Source organism: Mchenga conophoros, linkage group LG17, assembly GCF_057382185.1.
Source record: "Mchenga conophoros isolate Kocher_MC1m ecotype Shallow Benthic linkage group LG17, M_conophoros_male_GT1.1, whole genome shotgun sequence".
NCBI lineage: Eukaryota > Metazoa > Chordata > Actinopteri > Cichliformes > Cichlidae > Mchenga > Mchenga conophoros.
Window position 1 is genome coordinate 12,778,967 of NC_140542.1, and position 20,342 is coordinate 12,799,308.

The 20,342-nt window shown below is 41.3% G+C and overlaps 1 protein-coding gene across 3 annotated transcripts in view; it reads left to right on the forward strand.

Moving 5' to 3' along the window:
• Positions 1 to 20,342, forward strand: part of LOC146555141 (carboxyl-terminal PDZ ligand of neuronal nitric oxide synthase protein-like) — a 248,283-nt gene that overhangs the window by 214,626 nt on the left and 13,315 nt on the right. The window lies entirely within an intron of this gene.

The window sequence follows — 20,342 nt, forward strand, 5'->3', positions numbered from 1 at the left end:
TGCCATTCTCAAAGCAACTTTTGGGTATCAAAACTGCAAAAACACTGAGTAAGTCTGCTTTCAGTCTGAGAGATGAGAATGAGGTTAATTTGACCATTATGCGCAGTTTGGTCATAATGATGCTGCAGCAGTGTGAAAAGTTGCAAATCTGTTGTCCTCTACATAGAAATTCACGGGTTCGAGTCCGACCCACTGCACTTTCTTCTACTTTGCACATCTTCCTCTTCCTCTCTCTCCCTCCGCTTTCCTGTCACTCTTCACTGCTCTGTCCAATAAAGCAGAAAAAAGGCCAGAAATAAAATATTAATGAAATTCACACTAACTACTTGAATTCAGCTCATAAATTTGAAACACAAACTCAGAAATATGTCTGTGCAGTCAGAGTTGAACTGATGGGATGTCTTCCATCGGGACATGTGCTATCCCGATGGGATTAACAGTGGTGTCCCAGATGTAGAGGGCAGATAACTGATGGCTCTAAAACTGGACAACTCACAGGAAAACAGTCTAAATCAATTAATAAGGCCAGAGCATCAAATGTAAAAAGAAACCTAATTAAAATAGTGTCCCTTTAAAAAAAGGACACATGTGGGCACAAACAAATTAATAGCAGAATGATAAATCAAAAATCATCGACAGCATGACATCAGAGAGGAGACCAAACAAGAACATGCCAAGCATTCTAAATTTTAGGTTTGTCAAACTTATCATCCTCATACAGGAGGCAAAAAAAGCAAGTTCACACAGGGTAACAGGACATTTTGTTAGCTAGAGGTTATCACAAATCAGCTGTAAGCAAATAAAGTTTGATTATAGATAATTTGCTTCTAGTTCATGCTGAATTCGCCTTAAGAATAATAATCTGAGTTGATCACGTACCCTTGGAAAACAAGAGTTTGAGCCTAATCTGTATGCACACTCATGCATATAGGGATGGGTATTGATAAGATTTTCACGATTCCGATTCCATTTTCGATTCTGTTTAACGATTCGATTCTTTATCGATTCTCTTGTCGATTCTTTTTTTAAAAAGGAGAACATTAAGGTCGATCAGCTTAGAACTTTGTTTTATATCTTCTCTTTGAACAAGATAGAAATTTAGGAGTAACATGGCCTTACAAACCCAACAGTGAGATAAGAGATCCACAGCCTACAGCTCTTCAATGGGGTGTCACAGGGTCCCCAGGAAAAAAAATTGTAAATGTAAAATAATAAAATAAATATTCACCTAAATGCACAGTAATGGCAGGTTTTGTAATAAGGCAGATCGCACTAACATAATATGCACTGTTAGTTGATTATTTACCTGCCGCATTAACGGGAGAGGACGTGCAAACGTTACCGCTGCTGCTGGGTTGAGATTCACGAGTCCGGAGCGGAATTAAAAACACGACATTCATTTAAGGTCATCGTGTGTTTTGTGAGCAAATGCTTTTGCATATTCGTAGCGTTTCCTCCCTTAAATGAAATATCTACTTTGCAAGTATTGCAAGTTGCCCTGTTGTCATCCGTTCTCGTAAAGTATAACCAAACTTTTTGACCGTTTGAGCCGCTTAGGCACCATGTTTCCTGCCAGGTAAATGACGCTCCGCAACGTGGTGACGTGATTCGGGGCGACTGGAATCGATAAGGCAATCGTTTGCAAAAACGGCAAACAACTCCAAGGATTGAAACAGTGGGAACCGGTTCTCAACAAGAACTGGGTTTCGATACCCATCCCTACATGCATATACTCTTATTTCTCTGAATCTGTTGCTCCTGTTTGCTTCCTTTTGTTTCCTGTTTTTTCATGACACACAGGCGTCCATCTATCAGACACACTCATCAGATTCAGACTCTTAAGTTTTCCCCTTTGGGTAAATTGAAGTTGTGATTCTGCGTGTACGCTGATGGTGTCATGGGGCTGTCAGGGTGTAACAGGAAATCAATCACTTAGCAAATGGAAGTTGTTTGAAAATGTACATATACAATAACTCCTCAAGGTTAGTTCAGGGGCAAGTGCTCACTCTGTCAACACGGACGGAGTAGCGATCATTCACGCTGACAGGAACAAGACAGAAGTGTTTGGGACTAAAGAGACCTGAGACTGACACGCTCTCATCACAGCTGGAGTGAAAAGCGACTCTTCCTGTGATGAAGCACGAACAGTTGGGTCTAACTTTTGGAGGGACTTTGTTACTTTGGAAAGGGAAAGTCCTTTCTTCCTCTGTTCATAATTAATCAAAGACTATTTTTAGACAGAAATCTCTATCTACCTGTACAAACTTTGTTTTCTACACAGAAACTGTTGGAACTGCTCCATCCTTGACCCTCTTTTTTGTCTCTCACTGTTTGTCAACTTGGTAGTCAGAGCATGTTTGCACTCTTTTCAGCTGTCCACGCACATATCTCCCCACTTTTTAATTTATGTAAAGCTGGGATTAGTTGGACCTCGAGGAACGCTGTTTGTTTCTTTTATTCATCTGGTATTCAAAACCTCTTCCCGCGTGCCAGAACAGCGGCTCGCGGATGACAGCCAAGAGCGGTCCCGTTTGTTTTAACCCAGCTCTGTGTACCGGCCTCCAGGCACGAGTCAATATTAAAGTATTCGTTTTGTTTCGTGGGGAAAGCTACAGAGTTTTCATTTTTGTGTACCGTAGCCATAGTTTAACAGGACAGCCCTTCGCTCAGATCAGCGCAGACAGTCATCCTTGGCAAAGGTAGACCTTGCAGAGATTTGAAGAGGAAGTGAGCCAAATCTCTAAGTGCTCAATATCTTTTTGCAAAGAGCTTTAGTCAGATTGGATTAAACCAGTAAACTGCCAGCCACTTGCCATCTGATTGTGTTTGTATTAAAAGATAACAAAGATCCTATCTGCTGTTTGTCTAAAGTTTGTTTGGATATTCGTGCCAAAGTGGTCGCACATGAGAACTAACTAGTGTTACCAGTAAAGAATATGCAGGCCAGCTATAATTAGTCAACAGCATAGGTTTTCTCTGGCTTGACTTAAAATTGATCCAAAAGATCTAAATTACATTTCTAGACATATAGAACCGTTCTTAATTTCTGCGCTGAGACAATTACGGAAGATGGAAGCAAAAGAAAAAGTCACTAATACTGAAATAAGCAAATGGAGCTAATAGTTATACAGTCAGCACAAGAGCATACTGGCAAGCAGCCTAATCTGTTATCACAAAGACGAAGCACTTGATAGGCGAATGAGTAAATAATGTAGATCTGGTCGTCCTTCAGTCAGAAACGCGATGTGAGGAGTCCTGACCAAGGTGAAACAGAGGGACACCACATAAATCAATAAGTAGCAATAATATAACTGTTGATTTTTCGATAGCCTACCTTTACCGGTTTGTTCAGTGTGGAAAGCAGAGGTGCCAGCCAGCTACTAGGTTATGATTCACAGAAATGCCCGTGCCTTCTGCAATTCCCAGACATCTCAATCAGCTCTATACTGCTGTATAAATCGGTGGATCTTGATAGACAAGTTCCAGTTTAGGCATAAGGTTTATACCCGGTTACAGGGAAAAGCAGGTTTAAACCTAGATGGTCCCGAAACAACAGCAAGTTATACCTTAGGACCAGAGTTGTAGACAAGTATCTTAGTCCCATCTGTCGTCGACTTGACAGATCCAAACAGACTGAAAACACAGCAGAAAAATAACGTACTATTAGCTGTTAAGCAGCAATGGCTTTAAAACAGAGAATCAATAATTCTTCACCTTGGGTAGATTTTGAAATATGCTCCTCAACAGCAATCATGCATGTTAAAAAAGAAAGGGTACTTGATGGGAATTGTAGTAGCAAAACAACCATGTTTGATGGAAGCAAAGACCTGCGTCTACTGGTGAACAGAAGAACTACAGTTCGGGCAAGTTGCACGCTTGGATTTCCATATTGATATTTTCCATTCACAACAGAAAGAAGCACTTCCAATATTCCAGCTCTAAGAATTCCCAATAGTGTACTCTTAAACTTCTTTGAAGTGCTTGCTTTTCTTTTGACTGTTGGAGCAGTCGGCTAAGGCGTCAGATCAAACCAGCAACACTGTGGTGTATGTCCTCTGATCGAAACCTTATCCTTCACATTGTCTTTTTTATCCCTCTTTCCTTGTGTTGTGTCTCTCTTTTCCCCTGCTGTCTTTTGTACGTGTTCATTTAAATAGTTTAAATCTTCACGAGTGGTTGAGCGCATGGCACAGGGGTGCAGATGCCTTCAGCGATCAGTCCCTCATTGAATTCCCGGCTGTCTAGACATTTGCTGCTGCTAATGTCTCATAGTCTCCTTCACTATATCTCTACTCCCTCTCCCCATTGTCGCTATGTAATTAAAGCAGAAATGCCCAGAAAAACCCCCACACACACGTTTAAGTCACATTTCAGCTTTTGATGCAATCACCGTCAGATAATGCAGTCATTTAAATATAATTAGAGGGCGCTTAATATCGACCAAAGACAAATTCAGACCTGTTGTGATAAATCATCAGTTAAAGCTCTGCACTGATATTATGGTGATTTAAAAAGATGACCTTACCTCATGATTCAGGTATTCATTTTAATCAAAGAATGTGTCTGGTCATCAAGACCGAAATTACCTCGGTGTCAGGCTCATTCGTATTCTTTGGCTTATACAGAGGAAGATTATGTGAAAGCCTTAGACAAGGTATTCCAGGAGGCCAAGCATTATGTGACTTGAATTACACAAAACTAGCTTTTTTTGGCAACTTTATCTGTTTGCACTACTTCTCAAATTCTTATTGTTGATTATATAAAAAGTTGTATTTTTTCTTCTGTTTATATATAAAAACACTAAGGGCAAGATCATTAGGTTGTGAAAATAACTTGAGTTTAGCATCTTGATCTGCCCAGTCGATTTGTCTGAATGCGAGAGTGAATGAATAGTGGCATTGTAAAGCGCTTTGGGTGCCTTGAAAAGCGCTATATAAATCCAATCCATTATTATTATTATTATTATTATTTCACTAATGTGTGACCAGGTAAACAAATTCTACACTACTTTAAACACAGCTTCCAGTCTGTAAATCTAACCATCCTCCCATACCCTCAGTTAGTGAACGGGTGCATCAGTGCTGTAGGCAAGTTGTGTGAAATACAAGCAAAGCTAAATTCAAAGGACTGTTCAGAAGACAAGGGGCAAAAAAGATCCTCAAATCAAAATATTTTCCTTTTTTTTTCAGTAGCCAGTGGTTGTAAATTAAATACTTTGAATTTTGGATTTGATGGTAAAATAAAACACACTGGTAGAACCTTGTCATTTTTATTTTATAAAATTGAAAAAACAGATTCGATCCATCCAATCTCTTCCTTTTACCCTTATCACAGTCGCGAGCAGGCTACAGTCTATCCCAGCTACCATAGGCAAGAGGCGGTGTACACCCTGGACAGATCACCAATCTGACACAGGGCTAACATAGAGAAAACCAACTAACCAAACCCAACTAACTGCATGTCTTGGACTGTGGGACAAAGCTGTAGTACCCAGAGAGAACCCTCAGAAACACCGGGAGAATATCAGACATAAAAAGGCTGGTCAGATGGTGGAGTCAAACTCAGGACCTTCTTGATGTGAGGCACCACCATACTGCCCTAAAAAACTAATTTATTGATTAAATTAGATAAAACTGTTTTGTTACCTTTAGTTATCCAGTAATGAAAAAGTTTAAATTTCCACAGGACTCTGCAGGACTATGTAAAAATTAAATACACCTCATCATCATCCAGTAGGTTGTAGAACTTGACTTGAAATTTATCGTTCTCTGTGTCTTTATCGGTCTGCCACACTGTTTTGGAAGAATTTTTGCCCACTCTTCTTTACAACATTAGTTTAGTTGACATTTGTGGTCATTCATTTATGCACAGCTCTCTTAAGGTCCTGCCACAGCATTTCAGTTGGGTTGAGGTCCAGGCATTGACTGGGCAATTGCAACACTTCGATTCTATTCATTTTCAGTCAGTCTATTGTAAACTGTCCTTTTATGTGACCCAACTTTTCCAAGCTTCAGCTGTTGGACAGATGGCCTCACATTTGACTCTAGAATACTTTGGTATACAGAGGAGTTCATGGTGGACTCAATGACTGTAAGGTGCCCAGGTCCTGTGACTCCAAAATAAGCCCAAATCGTCACCTCTCCACTACCTTGCTTGACAGTTGGCATGATGTGTTTGTGCTTATATCCTATGTTTGGTTTTTACCAAATCTGCCACTGCACATAACAGATAAACATCTCCACTTGTCTTTCCAAAGGACATTGTTCCATAACTTTTTTGGTTGTTCAGATGCAGCTTTGCAAACCGAAGCCATTCTGTCATGTTTCTGTTTTGTTTTGCTTTTACAGAGAAGAGGCTTTCTCCTGGCAACTCTTCCAAATCAGCCATACTTTGACATTTTCTAATTTCTAATGACATTAAGCATACTAATTGAGGCCTGTGGAGTCTGACATGTAGCTCTTGGGGTTACGCAGTTTCTCTTGTTTCTCTAAGGATTGCTCGGTCTGACCTCAGGTTGAATTAGCTGGGATGTGGCAATATGTTAACATGCAAAAGCCAGATCAGCAAATGACCAAAATTGCCTCTTTTTTTTCCAAATGGAAGAAGTAAGTATGCACATATTTGTTATCACAGATCTGCACAGAGTGCTGTAAAAAGCGTTTTCACTTGAGTGTATGTTCGTACATTTACATTTTAGTAAACCCTTTTGGTGGTTTAACAAAATAAGTTACCCCAAAGTCAAATATTCTATCAAATATTAAATATGCTGGCCAGTAGTGCTGTTTGTTGTTAAAATTATTTTGATATGAAGAGTGTACCTTAATGTGATTTGGGGATGAACTATCCCTTTACCAGTATTGCACAGTGCATTTTACACTCATGGTTTAGCCATTTGCATGTCTTAAGTTGCATGTCTTTATTCCTAACCTCGCTATTCTGCTCAGGCTTTGGCTAAATAGTCTTTTCTACTTCCATCTGATTTCATCTATATTTCTCTCACACACTTGACCTTAACTTTATTCCCCTGATCCCCACTTTTGCGCCGACCTCTCCAAAATGTCAGACATGCTGTAATTCTAAACAGTCTCTTGTTGTTGTTTTCTATATTAGTGATACATGTTGTGTGTTTGGAGGAATAAAGTACAGCCCACAGCCTTTAACCTTGACAAAGAGGTTAGTAATCACTGCTAAAGTACATGCGGAGGACAAAGTGTTATTATGAGGGTCTGCTTTTCATGAAATCTTTATTAATATAACCATCTGTTCTGTGGATTTATAGGGAGATCACATTCGGAGGCAAAGCAGACAGGATGGGTGTGTGCAGGTTCAGTTTAGTGTGAAACTCATTTCTACTTTGTAACTAGTTATTGATTTTGCTGTAATGAATTTACAGGACAGCTGAATTCTGGAAAGAAAGAAGTGTCTGTTTCTGGTTGCTCGTCTGCAAGTAGTGTTGGACTGAAGACATCTAGAATTGATAGGCCTCTATTTGCATTCAAGGGTAATAGCAAGCACCATTCCTTACCAGTGAAGAGTAAAAAATTCAATTTGTCCCAAACTCCTTTAAAAGTAGAAAATATTTGACCTTGAGAGGTTGAGATACAATACTGTTGTAATATAAGAGGTTCGCCTCCACACTCACTCGCCAGTAGAGTGTGTTGAAAAGGTTTAACTCTCGTATCTACAGATGCTTCAAGTCGGGTCCGGTCTTAAATCTTTATCTTTGTTGCAGCTTGTCTCTCTCACGCAAACTCTGTGATTTCCTCCCTCTTCTCAGCACTGATAAAATGTCTGGCTGGGATTTTCGCTGTGATTCGGAGGCCACGTTGTCAACCCGTCTGACCAAGCACAGCAGGGTTTGGTGACTTGTATCGATTTCCCCGTCACAAGCGCGTGTTGTTTGAAACCGGGGTTAACTACTGGGATAGAAAGGGAGCGAATCAATACACAGTACACAACTCACGCTGTCACCAGCAGGGACACGCTCAAAGGCAACACACACAAAGCAAATGCGTAGCAGGTTCAGAGCTAGCCAACCAAGGCATGGCACACACCTACAAGCAGTGGAACTAAAAACTGTCTGGCCTTGGTTGGCCGTGGCATGCACTGTGCAGTCTTCAAGGGGTACAGCAGAGACTGTTTTTCATTACTTTGCTTCTGTGCTTCAGCAAATTGATTTTGAACTTACAGTGGGGCAAAAAAGTATTTAGTCAGCCACCGATTGTGCAAGTTCCCCCACCTAAAATGATGACAGAGGTCAGTAATTTGCACCAGAGGTACACTTCAACTGTGAGAGACAGAATGTGAAAAAAAAAAATCCATGAATCCACATGGTAGGATTTGTAAAGAATTTATTCGTAAATCAGGGTGGAAAATAAGTATTTGGTCAATAACAAAAATACAACTCAATACTTTGTAACATAACCTTTGTTGGCAATAACAGAGGTCAAACGTTTACTATAGGTCTTTACCAGGTTTGCACACACAGTAGCTGGTATTTTGGCCCATTCCTCCATGCAGATCTTCTCGAGAGCAGTGATGTTTTGGGGCTGTCACCGAGCAACACAGACTTTCAACTCCCGCCACAGATTTTCTATGGGGTTGAGGTCTGGAGACTGGCTAGGCCACTCCAGGACTTTCAAATGCTTCTTACGGAGCCACTCCTTTGTTGCCCGGGCGGTGTGTTTTGGATCATTGTCATGTTGGAAGACCCAGCCTCGTTTCATCTTCAAAGTTCTCACTGATGGAAGGAGGTTTTGGCTCAAAATCTCACGATACATGGCCCCATTCATTCTGTCCTTAACACGGATCAGTCGTCCTGTCCCCTTGGCAGAAAAACAGCCCCATAGCATGATGTTTCCACCCCCATGCTTCACAGTAGGTATGGTGTTCTTGGGATGCAACTCAGTATTCTTCTTCCTCCAAACACGACGAGTTGAGTTTATACCAAAAAGTTCTACTTTGGTTTCATCTGACCACATGACATTCTCCCAATCCTCTGCTGGATCATCCATGTGCTCTCTGGCAAACGTCAGACGGGCCTGGACATGCACTGGCTTCAGCAGCGGAACACGTCTGGCACTGCGGGATTTGATTCCCTGCCGTTGTAGTGTGTTACTGATGGTGACCTTTGTTACTTTGGTCCCAGCTCTCTGCAGGTCATTCACCAGGTCCCCCCGTGTGGTTCTGGGATCTTTGCTCACCGTTCTCATGATCATTTTGACCCCACGGGATGAGATCTTGCGTGGAGCCCCAGATCGAGGGAGATTATCAGTGGTCTTGTATGTCTTCCATTTTCTGATGATTGCTCCCACAGTTGATTTTTTCACACCAAGCTGCTTGCCTATTGTAGATTCACTCTTCCCAGTCTGGTGCAGGTCTACAATACTTTTCCTGGTGTCCTTCGAAAGCTCTTTGGTCTTGGCCATGGCGGAGTTTGGAGTCTGACTGTTTGAGGCTGTGGACAGGTGTCTTTTATACAGATGATGAGTTCAAACAGGTGCCATTCATACAGGTAACGAGTGGGGGACAGAAAAGCGTCTTACAGAAGACGTTACAGGTCTGTGAGAGCCAGAGATTTTCCTTGTTTGAGGTGACCAAATACTTATTTTCCACCCTAATTTACGAATAAATTCTTTACAAACCCTACCATGTGGATTCATGGATTTTTCTTTCACATTCTGTCTCTCACAGTTGAAGTGTACCTCTGGTGCAAATTACTGACCTCTGTCATCATTTTAAGTGGGGGAACTTGCACAATCGGTGGCTGACTAAATACTTTTTGCCCTACTGTACAATAAGGTTAAAATACAGACTTTAATACTGTTTGTTCATGTCCAAGTTGGATGGCCGGTGTTGGAGCATAAAAAGGTGTCAGAACTTTAAAAATGGCTACTCAGTTACTTTCATCTTCTTTTTGTCCAAAAGCAAGATGACCTGAAATGTATTTATATATAACGAGCAGAGCAGCACACTCGATAACCCGGATACCTGCTACGCAGCTTTGCTCCTCTGACATAAAAACTCAACCAACAACTGTAACTGTAGCAAACATAGAACAAATCAATATGAAAGAGTGTGAATGCTATGATCTCTGCTGTCTATAATTTTCCATGGCAAACCCAGGATGTTTCTGAGATGAAACAAGTGCTCAATATAGTAGACGCATACAGGAGAAGTAAATGTCTTAGACAAACCAACCAAGCAGTGCTCTAGGGAAATGTAGTCCAAGGCTCTTGACTGACGGGAAGCCAAATAAACAAAAAAACTGTCAGTCTGCTGCTAATCTGCTCAAGCATATTAAGGGTTTAAAGAGAGTATTTCTCTTATGTTGAGGTCAGAGGCCAGAAGAGAATGGCCAGACTGCTTCAAGTAAATAGGAAGGCAACAGTAACTCCAATAGCTACTCATTAATATAAAGGTATGCACAAGAGCCTCTCTCAGCATGATGAACCTTGACCCAGAACCCCTCACAGGCTCGTCGAAATTTGAAATTGACAGATTAAAAAAATGTTCCCTGTTTTTATAGTAGGGTCAGAATTTTGCTTAAACAACATCCTGTCTTATATCAGTGGTTCAGGTTGGTCATGATGGTGTTATTTTATGGGGGATTGTACCAATTTAGCTTTGTTTCTATGCTGCAACTTTCCTAAGTGTTGTTGCTGACCATGTCCATCCCTTCATGACCAGCAAAGGGAAGATGGTCTCAAAGCTTCATATCATTTCAAATTGGTTTCTTGAACACGACAATAAGTTCACTGTACTCAAATGGCCTCCACAGTCACCAGATCTCAATAGAGAATCTTTGGGATGTGGTGGAAAAGGATATTTAGATGTGCAGCTGACAAATCTGAAACTGTGTGATGCACTCATGTCATTATGGACCAGAATTTCTCACATTTGTTTCCAATCTGTACCACAAAGAATTGATGTAGTTCTGAAGGCAAAAGGGGGTCCTACCTGATACTAGAAAGTAGGGGTGCAACGATACTCGTATCGATATTGAACCGTTCGATACAGTGCTTTCGGTTCGGTACACATATGTAGCGAACAATACAAAATTTTTAATTTATCTTATCAACTTTTCTTCTGACGATGCTGTCTGTGTTGACAGCTCAGTGGATCTCTTTGTTCGACTACTCCGCCTAGGCTGCACTGTCGAGCGCAGATCCACTGAGCGCAGCGCAAGCTAACAAGACAGAAGCTAAGCTCGTTGCAACATGGCAAATTGAACCTCCCCCACCCTCATTCAGATCTGGCCTTTGGAACTATTTTGGTCTTCATGTGAAGCATGACCCTGAAGGTAAGCGTGTCATGTTAAAATATATATTTATAATTTTAATAAATGACAAATTAAAAAAGCATGAACATTTTTTTGTATCGAAAAAATATCGAACCGTGACACCAAAGTATCGAACCGAACTGTGAATTTTGTGTATCGTTGCACCCCTACTAGAAAGGTGTACCTGTTAGAGTATCTGGTGAGTATAGGTGTAATGTTTTCTGATTATTTTCAGCTATTATTTTTACTCTTTGACTCTACTACTGCAGCTTGTCATGAGTCACAGTTCAAAATAAACCCTGTTTAACTCTGCAGCCCCTGAGTTCATCTTCTGTCTAAAACAAGTTGTTTAGCTCATTTTACTCTTCCTTTAAGCCTACTTTTTGATTGGCTCCTCCTCGCATGCAGAAGGTTTACACAGCCTGTGGCTTATGGTCATATTTTAGATGGCTTCTCTTGTTGAAATCTCACATAGCCAAGAGGAGAAAACACTGTGTGAGGCGGAGCTTTGAGACCAGTTTAAGTATTTGCCTCACAGGGATTGCGCAGATACTGATTTCATAATTTGAAACATTGACCATATGAAAGTTCATTATTGTAACACAATAAATAAGTAACCAAGCTGACCTTCAACTGATGCTGGCTACAAAGTAAATATGTTCAGGTCATTTTATCTTTGAAAATAAAACACATAAACAACAATAACATTTAGTACATGAGAAAAACACTGGATATGATGAAAGTCACTTCCACATACGGACACACGTTGATTCTGTTCATGTTTATTTCCCCCGGCTCTTTGTGTATGAGCCACATATAAAGAACTGTGTGTGCCAAGTGCTGTGTGCTTGTTAGGAACTGGCTGAGGTCGTTTTCTTTAATGTGAAAGTAGTGCTGACAGAGACACGAGGAGTTAGTAGGTCGCATATAAACAAACAGTCACGGCAGCTCCTCACAGTGCTGAAATTAATGACTGTGTTTGCCAGAAGAGCAGAGGGAATAAAGGACTTCCAAAGCTGAGCAATTAATCCTCTGACTTCGACATTAATGATTGGAGCCAAGTAGGAGTTCACCAGAAAAGATTCTCACTAACTAAACTTTGCAGACCAAGCTGCATCAACCAAAAAGATGGAGTTCATTAGTGTATGTCTGTGGGTGCATTAGCGTCGTGAAGTTTTATGCTTTCTTAACATTTTGTGTCCATTGAGCTTTGGTTCCCCATTAGTATCATGTATTCACAGTCTCTGACAGTGGTCTCCCACTGGGTCAGAGGATTTGAACCAGACGCCTACCACTCACTATCAAACTTTTTCAGCTTCCTCGAGGAGGCATTTTTCTTGCTTCTCTCTCAGCATTTACACACGTCTGCATATCCATTTGAAGGCAGTAGAGACCTCAGCGAAAACCATGCTCATGTTCTGACTCGAGTCTTGCTGTGCATTGACATCTGGATGTCTTTGATGTTCCCACGGTGCAGAGCTAAAGGCCATGCTAAGCAGCAGCCTGGCCTGATACATAATCTGGAACATGTGCAGCTCCAGATGTAAAGAAATAAAAAGAGCAAACTTATCGCAGCACAGCTGAAGGCCCGTCTCATCCGCATCTGCCTGTCAGCCCGTCTGTCTTGTCCCATTTCTTCCCTTCTTCTAAAGCTTCCTTTGTGTCTTTTCACTTATGCGCTGACAAAAGCGAGCTGACAAATGTAGTGCGTACACATGCTGAATTTAAAGTGGAGGTGGAAGATGGAATCAGCCTCAAAGAGAACAACTCCCACTGAGCCAGGTGGGGGCTGAAAGGAAAGACAAGAGATAACTTTGATCACTTTTAGCTCTCAGTTAGATACAGTGGGGCAAAAAAGTATTTAGTCAGCCACCGATTGTGCAAGTTCCCCCACTTAAAATGATGACAGAGGTCAGTAATTTGCACCAGAGGTACACTTCAACTGTGAGAGACAGAATGTGAAAAAAAAAATCCATGAATTCACATGGTAGGATTTGTAAAGAATTTATTCGTAAATTAGGGTGGAAAATAAGTATTTGGTCACCTCAAACAAGGAAAATCTCTGGCTCTCACAGACCTGTAACGTCTTCTGTAAGAAGCTTTTCTGTCCCCCACTCGTTACCTGTATGAATGGCACCTGTTTGAACTCATCATCTGTATAAAAGACACCTGTCCACAGCCTCAAACAGTCAGACTCCAAACTCCGCCATGGCCAAGACCAAAGAGCTTTCGAAGGACACCAGGAAAAGTATTGTAGACCTGCACCAGACTGGGAAGAGTGAATCTACAATAGGCAAGCAGCTTGGTGTGAAAAAATCAACTGTGGGAGCAATCATCAGAAAATGGAAGACATACAAGACCACTGATAATCTCCCTCGATCTGGGGCTCCACGCAAGATCTCATCCCGCGGGGTCAAAATGATCATGAGAACGGTGAGCAAAGATCCCAGAACCACACGGGGGGACCTGGTGAATGACCTGCAGAGAGCTGGGACCAAAGTAACAAAGGTCACCATCAGTAACACACTACAACGGCAGGGAATCAAATCCCGCAGTGCCAGACGTGTTCCGCTGCTGAAGCCAGTGCATGTCCAGGCCCGTCTGAAGTTTGCCAGAGAGCACATGGATGATACAGCAGAGGATTGGGAGAATGTCATGTGGTCAGATGAAACCAAAGTAGAACTTTTTGGTATAAACTCAACTCGTCGTGTTTGGAGGAAGAAGAATACTGAGTTGCATCCCAAGAACACCATACCTACTGTGAAGCATGGGGGTGGAAACATCATGCTATGGGGCTGTTTTTCTGCCAAGGGGACAGGACGACTGATCCGTGTTAAGGACAGAATGAATGGGGCCATGTATCGTGAGATTTTGAGCCAAAACCTCCTTCCATCAGTGAGAACTTTGAAGATGAAACGAGGCTGGGTCTTCCAACATGACAATGATCCAAAACACACCGCCCGGGCAACAAAGGAGTGGCTCCGTAAGAAGCATTTGAAAGTCCTGGAGTGGCCTAGCCAGTCTCCAGACCTCAACCCCATAGAAAATCTGTGGCGGGAGTTGAAAGTCCGTGTTGCTCGGCGACAGCCCCAAAACATCACTGCTCTCGAGAAGATCTGCATGGAGGAATGGGCCAAAATACCAGCTGCTGTGTGTGCAAACCTGGTAAAGACCTATAGTAAACGTTTGACCTCTGTTATTGCCAACAAAGGTTATGTTACAAAGTATTGAGTTGTATTTTTGTTATTGACCAAATACTTATTTTCCACCCTAATTTACGAATAAATTCTTTACAAATCCTACCATGTGGATTCATGGATTTTTTTTTCACATTCTGTCTCTCACAGTTGAAGTGTACCTCTGGTGCAAATTACTGACCTCTGTCATCATTTTAGGTGGGGGAACTTGCACAATCGGTGGCTGACTAAATACTTTTTTGCCCCACTGTACATCTCAACTATATTAGTGTTTGATGTGTCATAGTAGGACTGGAAGTATGACATATTTAGATACATCGTATCCCTCACCATGCCTTTAAGAACCAACTCAGATTGCCAAATAATGTTGAACACACAAGAAGCACAGTTTGTTTCAACCCCCCCAAGCCTTTGAATAACTGCCTCATTACTGCATAGCCAAAAGGCTCAGTGGACACACATTCTTATCTGTACACTTTGTACTGTTGTTCTGCTGCCTTTCTGGACTGGGTCATTGATTCCAGTGGAATACTTGGGGATACCTGAAGCTACTTTTTGCCAAGTCACAAGCTGGTCACCACAGTGGGTGGCTATGCATGTTTGATTTGGAATTTTTGGGCTGGATCCTGTCCCTGATGCAACCTCCAAGGGAATTTACAACAGTTCTTAATAGAATGGACCAAAAACACACAAACCTGAACTAGGAGAATTAGATAAAGCCAGAGAGTAACCGAATACCCGGAACCACAGCCCCATTATTTTCTTGCTGCCTCGTTTCCCCCTTGCTGCTTCTTTCATGGCGACACTCATATTTTGATGACTCAGACACTCTCACCGGGAGCTGTGGGGTCAGACAGACTGTGATGTGGCAAATGACTGAATGAATTATTGATCTGATGACTTTGATCTGGAGGCGACTGAAGGCACACAGACATGTCTGGCTACAACTAAGTAGTCTGTAGTCTACCCTCTGTTTGTAGGTCTCCTATTTCTCTGGCTTATTTTCCATCACAGTGGACGTCTCGGTACATTAATTTTAGCAGCACAGTTACCCTACACTGCAGATTATTGTAAGGCCAGTGGGAGAGTTTGAGAAATCTTCCACATGATACATTGTTGCAGGTCACCTATATTTCAAGAGACATCTAGTGTTATATGTCTCCATCTAGTAGACGTATAACCATTCCTGTCTGGGCATGCACAGTCTCATCTTCTCAAAGATGACCCGTGTGTAGGCAGCCCCACACACGGGTCGATCAGCGCCAACTCGCTAACGGAGATTTGCCACATTAATGCAGTTATGGCATTAACGTCATTTTAACGAGATTAACGCTGACAGCACTAGTCTTTTTCTTGTTCCAGCAATTTGAACCTGTCTTAACTTAACTACATTGAATATCCAGATGAGGTTTTCTGGGCTTTTTTGTTCTTTCTTTCTCAAAACAATTATTTTCCATAAACCAAATTCGAGCATCAGTGTGATGGGATATGAGGACACAGCACTGAACACAAGTGGCACATCAGTTGGATGTTTCCCTCTAACAGTTTAGCCTTGTAAAAAAGAAAAAAGCATCCACCGCTCCTGAGACTCCGGTGTTGCTGAGTCAGATAAAAGAAGGTTGCTTATGATCCAGTAATGATGACTCATCATTTGTATCATTCATTTCATCATTTCTTTGTAAAACCACCAGTCATTTCGATTTTTCACCAATCCGGTCAAAGTGTCTAGATACACTGGAACAAAATTAGATTTAAAATGTCTTTCACCATAATGAAAGTGTCTCATAAGCAGAATGTCAACATGCAAACAAGTACTAAAGGTTTAGCAGCATTGGTGTGTGATAGTCAAACAGGTGTGCCACAGTAATTGCTTTATTGAGCAGTCAGGTCAGGTCGACTCACTCCATTCAGCATTTCTAACCTGTTTACAAAAACATAATCAGTATTGGATTCGGTGGAGATTATGTGGGATTAGTCATTGCATGGTCTAATTTAAATAGCAGAGATTCATTTGTTTTAGTTTTAATGGAGAATTTTGGCTATGCAAAGTCAGGAGGCTTGTTTCATTTGTATTAGTTTCATTCAATAGTTCTGGCGCCTTGTAGCCTAAATGCAGTTTCTGCCAGTAAAACAATCCCAAAGGGAAGGACAGAGTAGGGTTGTGCACAAAGTTTACCTGACGGAGAGGATGAAATGGAAGAAGATGGAGAGGATGGGAAGAAAGAGAAGGCAGGTTAGTTTTTTTTTAATAAGATGGGGGTTTTTTGTCCCCTGAGACTGAGGGTCCAAGTCTCGCACCAAGACAGATGTCGACTGATGTTTAGAGGGATGAAGTTTAAAGTTTAAAGGATATCTATGATCACGTGTGTCCAGTTTAAGAAGAAGAAGGGGAGAGCAGGTCGGGTATGGCACTAGAGGAGGACGGGGCAGCTTTGTAATAATCTGCAGAGTTCAGATTTTACTGCTGAGCTGTTAGTTCCTTCTGATGCACTGCTGAGTCCAGCAGGAAAAGCATATTTCACTAATTAAGTTAGATAAAACTGAAATGATCTCCTGGGGGGGAAATTAGGCTGGAGATAAGATGCAGACAAAAATGTGTGAAGATAATTCTACTAATTAAAACAACTGAACAACCAGGCAGGAGATAAATGTGTCAAAATTTGTCTTAATTTAAAGTTTATCAAATCTATTAAGATTGTGTTATTTGTTAAGTTCTTTCAATTAAAAGCTGATTGATTTAGCATTTTCTTCTAAACACTGCAGATGGAGAAAAAGTGCACACTAATGCAGGAATATTTCTTAATGCAGAATATGATATTCCTCCTACTGTTGACCTCTTGTGGCTAATTAAAGGACTGTTGTGATGCACCACTTTTGGACTTGCAGCCTGTAGGCTGTTCCAATGAAGACAGCTGTGTGGTGTGTCGGTTGTTAGCCCAAAGCTCACGTCATGTTAACAGTGATGATTGTAGACATGATGTTTGGGTCACTTTAGGACAGAATCAAATATTTGCTTTTTTTGTGAGTTCTTTGGTAAAATTACAAATGTGAATGGTCAGGGTGGGACATCCAAATGTACCCCAATGAGGCATAACATTATCATCACCTGCCTAATATCATGTTGGTCGTCCTTTTTAATGCCAAAACAGCCCTGACCCCTAAAGGTTTGCTGTGGTATCTGCACCAAGATGTTAGCAACAGATCCTTTATGTCTTGTAAAATGGTGAGGTGGGGTCTTTATGGATCGAACTTGTTTTTTCTCACATACCATGTCAAAAGTAACATCCAGATGGATGGCAGGACCCAAGGTTTTTCTGTCAGAACTTTGCCCATTACACTGTCTCTGCCGGCTTGCCTGGGTCCTATAGTGCATTCTGGTGCCATGTGTTCCCCAGGAAAGCAATGCACATGCACCCGGCCAGCCACGTGTTGTCAAAGAAAAACCTGATTCATCAGACGAGGCCACCGTCTTCCAGTGCTCCATGCTCCAGTGGTGGACAGAGGTCAGCATAGGCACCCTGAATGGTCTGAGACCATGAAGCTCAATAGGCAGCAAACTGTGATGCACTGTCTATTCAAGCCAGCGCGAACTTTTTCAGCAATGTGAGTTACAGTAGCTCGTCTTCTTTTTTTGGTACTGGTTTTATTTTGTTGTATTTATCCGCGACACCTTAAAGGCCGTGAAAATATTGTTGGTCATATATATATATATATATATATATATATATATATATATCAGTGTCAGTGTTTTTCACTTCATCTGTCTGTGGTCGATGTAGCTTTAGTGCTGAAAACTGCAAGACAAAAAAGCCTTGAAGGAGTGGTCCTCAATTTAAAATCGGGTGCATTTATTTTATTTAAAGGTACAATAGCAGACTTTTTGATCTCGTGAGAAAACAGCAAGATAACACTGTTGTATAAGAATATTTACAATGGAAGTGAAAAAGTAGAAAAAGACTCAAAGCAGCCTGAGAGCAGTCAGTGAGAGTTCAGTCTGAACAATCAGAAACTTCTTCCATTAATCCTCTCCTGCATTTGCCCCCTCATCATCAAAAGCAGACTTTTACCAGAGCCCCCTCGCTTTAATCATTCATGTTAAACTGACACCTAGTCATAAATTGATAAGCGGCTCTACCTTTTTCCGTTTCCTTAGCAGATTTTTTCCCCCTTGCTTTGAATTTGCATACGTGATTGGCCTCTCTTGTACTAATACTTTTCTCATATGTTAATGTAGCCAAGCGAGAGCTCTAATTTAATACATCAGCGATAATGACCCTGTCTGGCCTGAAGATTAGTATGTTTAGTGTTCAAGTGAGAGTGTTTCAGTTCACACATCCTTTCAGCCCTGCACGCATCTCTTTGCATATTCACAGCAGCTCACTGGGATGCAGCTTTGTCTGCTTCTCTCATCTCTCACTGAGCACTACTGATTTTTCAATCAAAATTCCAAAAAAGGTTGACTTGCTAGTCTCTCATGTTTTATTCACAGTAGAACAAAGAAAACATCAAATGTTTAAACTGAGAAAATGAAGATGTCTTCAAAACGTGGGACTAGAAGCAGCAAAGAGCTGGAAAAGCAGTATTACATTAAAGAGCTGAAAGAACATTTTGTAAATAGTTACGTTAATTGGCAACAGGTCAGTAATGTGACTGGGTATAAAAAGAGCAGAGGTTCATCTGCATCTACAAATTATTCCAGATATTTTAGAATAATGGTCCTCAACATAATATTGTGAAGATTTTGGTGTCATTATCTAGAGTACAAAATTCCATTAAAAGATTCTGAGAATCTGGAGAAATGGCTGTGTGCAAGGGACAAGGCTGAAAATCAGTATTGGATGCCTCTGATGTTTAAGCTTTCAGGAAACAGTGAACAAAAACAGAGCTCATTCTGTCATATATCATTACACGGGCTCAGTAACACTTCTAGAAATCACTGTCTGCGAATGCAGTTCACCGTGCCATCCACAGATTTGCGCGATGGGTTAAAGATCTATCATGCAAAGAAGAAGCCGACCGTAAAGGATACTGTGGGCTGACACATGTCAGGGTGTGAAATATACAAGAGCGTGTCTTTCCAACAGAGCCTGGAATGTTAGTGTCAGTGCAATGGGCAACAAGCAGATTTCTTCATATTTGGACAGGCCTTTACTCTTGTTGGAAAGCAGTTAAAATGTTTTAGTTTTTGGTAAATTTTTTCTTCCATATTAACATTGGGGGCTTCGGTCAAATTCTCTCAGTGAAGAGGAGAAAAGGCTCTGAGTTTGTGTGTCGCTGTGTGTCTGTGTTTCTGTGTGTGCTGTCTCTGACAGAAGTGGGTTACCCTCAGCTAAGAACAAAGCAGGGAGTTTGCCACTTTGATTGGTGATGCCAAAGCCAAGCTGGGATGATTACAAGCTCACAGGGAGCTCCCTGGGAGGCCAGCGAAAACTGATTTGGCCAATTACCAGTACCACATAATAAAAACTGTACTCAATAATCACATCATAATTCAGCATTACTACTTATTAAGATAGAAGATGTGCGTGGAAAAATGGACATTACCACAGAGACAAAAGCTTTAATCAAGATTTAAGGAGCTGAGGTGCTATTAAGCGTCAGAGGCAATTACACCTTGATTAAAAACCAGATAGGTGAGTGACTGATTGAATATGAGTGATTAAACATGGTGCTGTAGATAGACTATGTAGGGACATTTGTTTTACAGAGGAAGTAGGAGTGAGGAAGTGAAGTTCAATGCTCGAATAAACATTTCTCAAAGCTGAGGTGTGAGTGCACTTGAAAGCTACTTTTTTCCCACTGGTGTAAAGGTTACCAGCACATAGCAAATACCTCTGCTGTTCCCAAATGCTGCTATTACCTGA